At 49.8% G+C, this 10,658-nt stretch overlaps 1 pseudogene; it reads right to left on the reverse strand.

The window, feature by feature from the left end:
• Positions 1-1,192: 1,192 nt before the first annotated feature.
• Positions 1,193-1,311, reverse strand: LOC143998734 (5S ribosomal RNA; annotated as a pseudogene).
• Between the last annotated feature and the right edge of the window lie 9,347 nt (positions 1,312-10,658).

The following is a 10,658-nucleotide window of genomic DNA, read 5'->3' on the forward strand; positions in this document are numbered from 1 at the left end:
AATCTCTTCAGGCACTCTCAACCCTCTTGACAAACACCAAGATGGTGACCTTGGGAAACAAGCTAAAAAAAAACAGGTCAACGCCAACAACATAAAAAGAAGCCTACGACACCTGGTAATCCCAGGCGGTCTCCCATCCACGTACTAACAAGGCCCGACTCTTCTTAGCCTCCAACATTAAACGAGATCAGGTGCTTTCAGGGTGATGTGCCTGTAGGCAATCCCTTCAGGCACTTTCAACCCGCTTGACAAACGCCAAGATGGTCACCTTGGGAAACAAGCAAAAAAAAACTAAGTCAATGCCAACAACTTAAAAAAAAAAGCCTATGCCATTGAGAAATCCCAGGCAGTCTCCCATCCAGATACTAACCAGGTCCCAACCCTGCTTAGCCTCTGAGATCAAATGAGATTGGGCTCTTTCAGGGTGATGCGGCCATAGTAGATTTTTTCAGGCACGCTCAACCCTCTTGACAAACGCCAAGATGGTCACCTTGGGAAGCAAACAAAAAATCAAGTCAACGCCAACAACATAAAAAGAAGCCTACAGCACCTAGTATTCCCAGGCGGTCTCCCATCCAGGTATTACCAAGCGCGACCCTTTCTAGCCTCTGAGATCAGAGGAGATTGGGTGCTTTCAGGGTGATGTGCCCATAGGCAATCTCTTTGGGCACTCTCATCCCTCTTGAAAAATGCCAAGATAGTCACCCTGGGAAACAAGCGAAAAAAAACAGGTCAACGCCAACAACATGAAATGAAGAATATGGCACCTGGTATTCCAAGGCCGTCTCCCATTCAAGTACTAACTAGGCCCAACCCTTCTTAGCCTCCAAGATCAGAAGAGATAGGGTGCTTTCAGGGTGATGCTGCTGTAAGCGATCTCTTTAGGCACTCTCAACCCTCTTGACAAATGCCAAGATGATCACTTTGGGAAACAAGCGAAAAAAAAACAGGTCAACACCAACAACATAAAAAGAAGCCTGCGGCATCTGGAAAACCCAGGTGGTCTCCCATCCAGGTACAAATCAGGCCCAACCCTGCTTAGCCTCTGAGACCAGACGAGATTGGGTGCTTTCAGGGTGTTGTGCCCATAGGCAATTTCTTTGTGCACTCTCAACCCTCTTGACAAATGGCAAGATGGTCACCTTGGGATAAAAGGGAAAACAAACAGGTCAACGCCGACAACATAATGAGAAGCCTACGGCACCTGGTATTCCCAGGCTGTCTCCCATGCAGGTACTAACCAGGCCCATCGCTGCTTAGCCTCCGAGATCAGATGAGATTGGGCTCTCTCAGGGTGATTTGGCTGTAGGCACTCTCTTTGGGCACTCTGAAGCCTCTTGACAAAGGCCAAGATGCTCACCTTGGGAAACAAGCTAAAAAAAAACAGGTCAAAGCCAACAACATAAAAAGAAGCCTACGGCATCCGGTATTCCAAGGCGATCTCTCAATCAAGACACTAACCAGGCCAGATCCTTCTATGGCACCTGGTCTTCCCAGGCAGTCTCCCATCCAGGTACTAACCAGGCCTGACACTGCTTAGCCTCTGAAATCAGACGAGATCGGGTGCTTTCAGGGTGATGTGGCTGTAAGCGTTCTCTTCAAGACACGCCCAACCCTCTTGACAAACGCCAAGATGGTCGCCTTGAGAAACAAGCGAAAAAAAAAAGGTCAAAGCCAACAACATAAAAAATAGGATTTTTATATACAGCTTACCTGTAAAATCCTTTTCTTGAGAGTACATCACGGGACACAGGAGCTTCATTACATAGTGGGTTATATAGGCACATCTGGTGATTGGACACTGGTTAACCCCCAATTAAGGAGAATTCCTCCCCTATATAACCCCTCCCATATGGGAGGCACCTCAGTTTTGTAGCAAAGCAATAGGAAACCACGTAAAACCCAAGAGGGGTGGGAGCCCTGTGTCCCGTGATGTACTCTCAAGAAAAGGATTTTACAGGTAAGCTGTATATAAAAATCCTATTTTCTTGATCATACATCACGGGACACAGGAGCTTCATTACATAGTGGGATGACCCAAAGCAATGCTCAGATTGAGGGGAGGGAGACACAGATCATAATATATAGACCGCCAAGGACCGGAGGACCTAAACTGCAGCCTGCAGTACACTGCGCCCAAAGGCGATATCCTCTTGCCCTCTGACATCCACCTGATATAATCTGGTGAATGTGTGGACTGATGACCAAGTTGCAGCCTTACAGATCTGAGCCAGGGAGGCCTGGTGATGCACTGCCCAAGAAGCACTTACAGCCCTAGTTGAGTGCGCTTTCACTTGAAAAGGAGGGATCTTCCCTTTAACACTATAGGCCTGAGAAATAATCTGTCTAATCCACCTTGAGAGAGTGAATTTTGATGCCACCTGACCCTTCCTAGGGCCTTCCGGCAAAATAAATAAGCAATCAGTTTTCCTTATCTGAGCAGTTGCCTGAAGATAGATACCGATTGCCCTTACCACATCCAAAGTGTGCAAAGATTCTTCTTCTGCGGACTGTGGGTCCGGAAAAAAGGATGGTAGGCTTACATCTTGATTCAAATGGAATCCTGAAACCACCTTAGGCAGAAAGGAACTGTTGGGACGCATTACCACCAGGTCCTTATGAATAATTAGATACGGTTCTTTACTGGAGAGAGCTGCTAGTTCTGACACTCTTCTAGCCGTGGATATGGCTACCAAGAAAACCAATTTTTTAGTCAAAAGAACTAACGAAGCCTGATGCAAAGGTTCAAAAGGTTGCCCCTGCAAAGCTAAGAGAACCAAATTCAGATCCCATGGACATACCGGAGGTTTGACTGGCGGCCTTATCCGCATAGCCCCCTGGATGAAAGCCCGCACCAGGGAATGCGATGCAAGTGGTTTCTGAAAAAACACTGACAAGGCCGAAATATGCACCTTGATAGTGCTTACGGCCAAATTAATTTATAGGCCTGACTGGAGGAAGGCCAAGATCCTGCTAATGACATACTTTCTAGGATGACATTCCCTGAGTTCACAACAGGAAACATATGCCCTCCAGATTTTGTAGTAAATAAGCCTGGAGGCTGGCTTTCTGGCATTGACCAGAGTAGAAAGGACTGGCCCCGAAAGCCCACGGTCTCTCAGAATGTGGGTCTCAGCAGCCAAACCGTCAAATTCAGACTGTGTAAAGCAGGATGGTAAATTGGACCCTGTGAGAGCAGATCTGGCCGGAGAGGGAGGATCCACGGCCTGCCTACTGCCAACTTCATGATCTCTGCATACCACGGTCGCCTGGGCCAAGCCAGGGCTACCAAAAGAAGCGACTTTGTTTCCCTCTAGACTCTTCCCAGGAACCGCGACAGAAGCGTGCACGGGAGGAAGGCATGACTCAAATTGTACTGATCCCAGGGAACTGTCAGAGTATCCGACCCCTGAGCGAGTGTATCTCTTGTCCTTGACACAAATTTGTCCAGTTTTCTGTTGAACCTGGACGCAAACAGATCTACGTCTGGAGTACCCCACCTGCGACATATGTTCCAAAACACGTCGGGGTGCAGAGCCCATTCTCCTGGGCACAACTGCTGGCAGCACAGAAAATCTGCTTGCCAATTTTCCACTCCTGGAATGAAGACTGCAGAAAGGCATGAAACATGCCTTTCTGCCCAGACAAGTATGCGATTCACCTCTTTTTGCGCAACCAGACTCCTGGTACTGCCCTGGTGATTGATATTGGCCACTGCTGTGGCATTGTCGGACTGAACCCGAACAGGGAGACCCCGTAGTCTGAAAGACCAGTTTATGAGAGCCATATAAACTGCCCGGATCTCCAAGACATTTATGGGCAATAGCTTCTCGATCGCAGACCATTTCCACTGCGAGCATATCTCCTCCAACACTGCTCCCCAGCCTGTCAGGCTGCCATTTGTCATAATAATCTTCCATGGAAGAGGAAGAAAAGTTTTGCCTTTCAGCAAATTCTCGGTTTGTAACCACCAGACGAGGCTCTTGCGTGTCCCTGGGGATAGACGCATAGGAAGATCCAAGGACTGGGGCTTCCTGTTCCAAGCGGCAAGGATGCATCTTTGCAGTTGGGCGAATGGAACGGTTTCGAAGGAGGCAACCATTTTCCCTAAAGCCGCGTACACACGACCAGACTTATGTCCGACAGACTTTCGAAGGAGTTCTGACGGAGTTCCGGCAGAGTTCTGACTGACTTTCCGAATGAGCGGACTTGGCCACACACAATCACACCAAACTCCGATGGATTCGAACGTGATGACGTACGACTCGACTCAAATAAGGAAGTTCATAGCCATTAGCCAATAGCTGCACTAGCGTCGGTTTTAGTCCGTCGAAATAGCATACACACTAGCGAATTTCTCGGTAGGAACTGGGTCCGGCAGAGTTCTGTCGGAAGAATTTGAAGCATGTTCCATTTCTAAAGTCTGTCAGACTTTTGCGAATCAAAAGTCCGTTGCAGCCCACACACGATGGAATAGTCTGCCGGAATCATTCCGTCAGACTTTGGATGTTGAAAAGTCCGGTCGTGTGTACGGGGCATAACAGTCTCATGCACAACCGAATGGGGGAAGATCTTCTGCCCAAAATTAGGCGCACCAGATCCCCAATGGCCAAGGCTTTTGGCCTTGGTAGAAACACCTTGCCCTGAGCAGTGTCGATAACCATACCCAGGTATTCCAACCTGGTAGCAGGCTGTAGGGACGACTTTTCTAGGTTTATAATCCAACCTAGGCGTTCCAGGTGTTCTAGCGTTCTGGTAACACGGTGGTTCAGGAGCGCTACTGTTTTCTCTATGAGAAGCAAATAGTCTAGATAAGCCATGACGGATATACCCTGAGCTCTTAGGTTTGCCAAGAGAGGGTCCAGAATCTTTGTGAAGACTCGAGGGGCCGTAGCTAGCCCGAACGGCAAGGCCACAAATTGAAAATGGCGCCGCTCTACCGCGAACCTTAGATACTTTTGGTGTGCGGGAAAAATTGGCACATGGAGATATGCATCCTTGATGTCTATTGATGCCATAAACTCTCCCCCTTGCAGGGAGGAGACCACAGTGCAAATTGACTGTATTCGGAAGGACCGGATGCGTAAAAACTGGTTCAGATCCTTCAGATCCAGGATAGATCTGACACTTCCATTTGGCTTTGGAACGGTGAAGAGATTCGAGTAAAACCCTGAACCCTGTTCTTTTGGGTCCACTTCTACTATCACCCTCTGGGATAGTAGTGATCTAAGGCCAGAAATAGCGGTCTTTGCTTTACTGGGTCCCTGGGGATCCTTGACCTTAGAAAGCGAGAAGGTGGAATCTCCTGAAACTCCAGCTTGTAGCCCAGAGATACCGAAGAGACCACCCACTCGTCCCGGATCTCTTCCTGCCAGGCTTCTGCAAACTGCAGGAGCCTTCCCCCCACTTGGCCGAGCGGGGGCGCCCCTTCACAAGGAAGCTTTCGGGCTCTGCTTGGCAGGCTTTCGCCCCCAGGATTTCTTCTGCCCCTGGGCCCGGCCTTGAGCCTTTCTTGGAGAGGGGGGTTGAGAAGGCCGTCGCCACTGCTTAGAGCTTGATGCTCTGGGAGAAAGAGAACGCCTAAATGATGGACGTTTGCTCCTTTTGACTGGAAGGAGAGTAGATTTACCCCCTGAAATTTTTTGGACGAATTTGTCTAATTCTTCTCCAAACAAACATTCCCCTTTAAACGGGAACCCAATCAAATGCTTCTTGCATGATAGCTCAGCTGCCCAATTCTTTAGCCATAGGGCCCTTCGCATGTGTACCAACAGGAGAGACAAACGAGATGCTTGTTGGACAGAATCCAAAATCGCATCAATCATGAAACACAGAATTTGAGGTATTTCTGCATAATTCTCCACTTCCTCACTGGGAAGGAGGCCAAGCATCTGCTTAACCTGTTCGTTGAGGAACTGACACAACCCCACAGCTGCGACTGTAGGTTGCACTACAGCGCCAGTCATGGAAAAGGAGGCTTTTTTTTTTTTTATTGAAAAACAAACTTTATTGAAAGGAGCAGAAAACAGGGTAAAAAGCAGACATAGCAAACATGCCATCGGTACAGAGGGTAACATAGGCCAACATGGCCAAGGCAGTATTGCCTATATGAGTACAGTAGATTATCTGTGCTGTAGAAAAATAAACACTCATCATTGGCAAAGTCATTATAGAGCCATTGTGTATCAGCCGGGGTAGGGGGAGCAAGCAGAGAAAAAAAAAAAGAGAAAATTAATACAAAAGTAACTGAAAAGGGGGGGGGAAGGAGGAGGAGAGGAAAATAATAAGAGGAGGCCCAATGGGTGGAAGATACACAGAAAGGGAGAGGCAGAGGGGGGAGGGGAGTAAGGGAGCAATATAGCAGCAAATCAGGTACATGTCTCCCCATCTTCCAACCATCTACCCCAGATCTGCTCATATTTAAGTGGACATCCTCTATGTGCATAAATCAATTTCTTATATGGAAGGGTATCGTTGATCTCCTTCTTCCAGCACTGGACCGTGGGGGGGAGGGCCTGCATCCAGCCACGAGCAATCCCTTTTCTCGCCAGGAACAGCGTTTCATGTAAAAAGGTGCGAAGAGGTTTGTCAGCGTCTAACTCCGGCAACAGACCAAGCAGGCACATCTTCGGGTCAAGGCTAGCAGGAGAGCCCATCCGATCATGGAGAAAGCGAATCACCTGTATCCAGTATGTTTGGATAACCGGACAGGACCATATGAGGTGATAGAAGGCGCCTGGGGTGTGGTCGCATAAGCGGCATCCCGGATTATACATTGGTTTAAACCGTGCTATCCTCTGGGGAGTCAAGTATGTCCTATGAATGATGTACAACTGCGTAAGGCGGTCCGACAGCTTGGGGGAAACTCTCTTCACATCCCCCAAGACTTCATCCCACTCCTCATCCTCAATTATTCCAAAATCCACCTCCCATCGGGTCTTAGCAGCATATGCCAATGTCACGGTGCCTGGGAGACGGATGGTGGAGTAGAGGGCGGAAATCAACCTGGTTGGCTCATCACCTTTAATTATATCAACTATAGGAGGGACTGTCAGGGTTGGGTTGGAGCCGGCGAATTGAGTCTATAAAGCATGTCGGAGCTGTAAGTACCTGAAAAGGACATGGTTAGGGAGTGAGAATTCTTCCTTTAATGTTTGAAATGATTTGAGCCCAGCGTTAGTCATAGTTTGGTGCACGTATAGGATCCCATAACGTATCCAGACCGCGGGGTCTGGAACGGACAACAGTTCGGGCAAATGAGTGTTGAACCAGAGAGGTGTATAGGAATGGACCTGCGGGGTCCCGATTTTTTTCAGGGCCGTCCGCCAGATCCTCCAGTGATGTGTGAGCATGTCTACTTTGTGATGGGGGGAATGTCCTGACAATGGGGCCCGAAGGACTGACTGAAGTGGGGTATGGGCCGGGTCGCCCGGACGTTGGCAAAGTAGTGTCTGGTATCTTGGTAGCTCGCTCTTGTCAAAATGATAAAAGTGGGACAATTGGGAGGCAAGATAGTAATCCTGGAAATCTGGAAGAGCAGCCCCTCCCAATATCGTTGGATTCTTCAGAATTTTCCAAGACAATTTGTGTCTGCTGTGACCCCATACAAATGAATTAAGAATTCATTCGATTGTTTTGAAAAACTTTTGTGGTATGTATAGGGGTGCATGCCACACCAAATAAAGTATCTTAGGTAGAAGTATCATTTTGACCAGACTGATGTGTCCCATAACACCTAGAGGTAGTCTGGCCCAGGTTTGTGTCTTGTTCTTGATCAGGGTATACAGGGGTTCAATGTTTAGAGGCACGTAGTCTGACGTCTTCTCTGAAGGGTGCTTGGGGAGTAGGAGCCAAAAAGGTGTAACACCATCATGGCTGAGCAGGGGGTAGCTCCGCCCGCCATAGGGATGATTGCTTAAAGTATAGTAGAAAAGGTGTGGACGTCGCGTAGCCTACGGTCTTCCCCAGGCGCTCTGCAGGTATAAAGGAGGCAGGGAGCGCATGCCGGCAAGGTTGCCCGGAGTCGATAAGCATGCTGTAAGAGCCGGAACTAGCGTTAAAGGAATTTCCGGGTTAGCCCCCAGGTTCCGCAAAGGGCCGTCAGTTGTAATGGGCCCATCAACGGCTTAATCAAAAAGTCATGGGCGCCCAGGTAGGGTAGCATGTTCAGTCTCGGTGTTCCCTCTGGTCAATCCAGGTGGACGCCAGTGCAGGATCTTCAAAAAAGAGGGTTCGGCCCTCGTGTTCCACGCGAAGCTTCGCAGGATACAACATTGCGTATTTGAGGTGTAGAACACGAAGGCGTAGTTTAACATCCTGAAACCTGGAGCGCTGCCGCTGTACCTCACTGGAGAAGTCTGGAAATACTGCCACATGCGTATTGGTATGAGGGATATTACCCCTTTCTCTGGTCAGGCGGAGGATTTTGTCGCGGTCCCGGAAATTAAGAAATTTCGCTATCAAGGTGCGCGGTGGGGCTCCCTGGGGAGGAGGACGAGCAGGAATGCGATGGGCCCTCTCCACCGCGAACATCACTGAAAATGCCTCTCTGCCAAAGGTGGAGGTCAGGAGATTTTCAAGGAAACCCGCCGGGTCGCTGCCCTCAGCCGACTCAGGGAGGCCAATAAAGCGGAGATTGCACCTCCGAAGGCGGTTCTCCATGTCGTCCTGTTTTGCGCTAAGCTGTTGCAACTGGCGGCGTACCTCGTCAGTGGTGTGTTGCAGGGGATGTATGATGTCCTCAGCTCTACTGATGCGGGTCTCTGTCTCCGCCACGCGGTCCCGGAGGGTGGAGAGGTCTTGCCGGATGAGGGACACATCAATTTTAACCTCCTCAATTTTGGAGGTGAGCGTGCTCTGGCACAGGGCGATGGCATCGAAGACTTGGTTAGTGGCTGACGCAGAGTGGTCTGCGTCAGAGGGAGCTCTGGCGCCATCCCTGGCCCGGTGCTCCTCCTCATGGCGGCGGTACCTGGCAAGCTTGTCAGCGGCCTCGGCTGACTTTTTAGGAGGGGACATGGTCCAGAAGTGGTCCGAGGTGTTCCAATATGGCCGCTGTGTATTAGGCCAACCTCTTAAATTCCCCGCTCACAACAGCTGTACAGTGCCGCAATTAAGGTTATGGACTGTGTTCAAAAGGATCAGCGGCTGCAGCGGGAATAAACCGGGGACAGGACGGTCAGGGGGTTACAGATCACTGGGCACAGTACCTCAGCGGGTATAGCAAGATGGCCACTGCTCCTAGGCCCAGGCCGGTCCCACAGGCTGTCCCACCAGTCGTAGGAAGATAAAGGGGCACTTCACAGGTGGTAGAAAGCAATCGGTGGCCACAGCAGAGAGATGCAAGTTTGCAGGCAGTCATAAATGTAGAGGCCGCCTCGGGTGTAGCAAGATGGCCGCCGGCAGAGGGACCAGGCCGAAGCTGCGGACTGTCCCACCGGTCTCCGTCCGAAAAATAGGTCCCACACCCGCGGCCGAGGGCGATCCGGCAGCCGGGAGTGCTGCGGGGCAGCTCTGGAGTAGCCTAGGGGGCTGGGGAGGCCGGAGAGCCGCCGCCGGGTGTAGCAAGATGGCCGCCGCTCCGGCGCCTAGGTCGAAGCCACGGACCTTCCTACAGGCCGTCCCCGAACGGGGAAATCCTACCAGAACGGCTCCGCGCAGCGCCCGAACGAGCGGATGGCTCCAGGAGTATTGCGGGGGAGAAGGCAGGGACGTCCAGGCACAGTACCAAGGCAGGATGTTGCAGGATGGAGGTTGCAGGAGTGTGGATGAGCGGAGCTCCTACTGCAGACGTCCAACTCCATTGCAGCTCAGGCCACGCCCCCCGGAAAGGAGGCTTTTAATAATGTTTCCAGCTTCTTATCAGTTGGATCTTTAAATACCTGAGCATTATCCAAAGGACAGGTCAGGTTTCTATTCACGCAAGAAACAGCCGCATCGACAGATGGGACCCCCCATATCTTTTTTTTTTTTATCAGAAAAAGTTTTTATATGAAAACATAATGTCACAAGACATCCACAACAATGACCACACAGTGTACAAATTTTAAACTTCTCACCAGGTGGTATTTGACACCATCAAAGCTGCATAAATGTTTCCCCTCTTCCTCGAACATATGCTGGAGGTTTGGAGAAGAAGAGGGCACGTTGCTCCACATTTTTTGGTCCTGCCCCAGCTTGGTGGACTTCTGGACAGAGATCCGATGCATAACACAAAAATTCACAGACTTCTCCATCCCGGAAGAGGCTGCATTCTTTCTCTTGCACCATTCACAGATTCCCATTAAGAAGTACAAAAAAAATCAATTTTACGACATGTGATAAATGCGGCGAAATCCTGCATCCCTCTCAATTGGAAAAAATGTTCCCCCCCTTTCATTACTCACTGGCTTAGGAAAATAGAGGACATTAAAAAAAATGGAGGACTTGATCCTCACATCACAAGGTAAACAAGAATTTTTTAAACAAACCTGGGACATCTGGAATACCTTTATATTCTCGCTGGAAGGATGTCGCCTGCTATCACCTTAGTGCTCTGAGCTTTCCTTGACTGGCCCCTTGGACAGTGGCTGCCATTGTGTCTCGTCCCCTCTTCTCCTTTCCTGATCTTTCACCCCTTCTCTTTTCTGCCTTCCTCCCCTATCTCTCACCCCCTCCAC

Source organism: Lithobates pipiens, unplaced genomic scaffold (genome assembly GCF_037356315.1).
Source record: "Lithobates pipiens isolate NorthernLeopardFrog02 unplaced genomic scaffold, aLitPip1_a1.2 Scaffold_19, whole genome shotgun sequence".
Taxonomy (NCBI): Eukaryota; Metazoa; Chordata; class Amphibia; order Anura; family Ranidae; genus Lithobates; species Lithobates pipiens.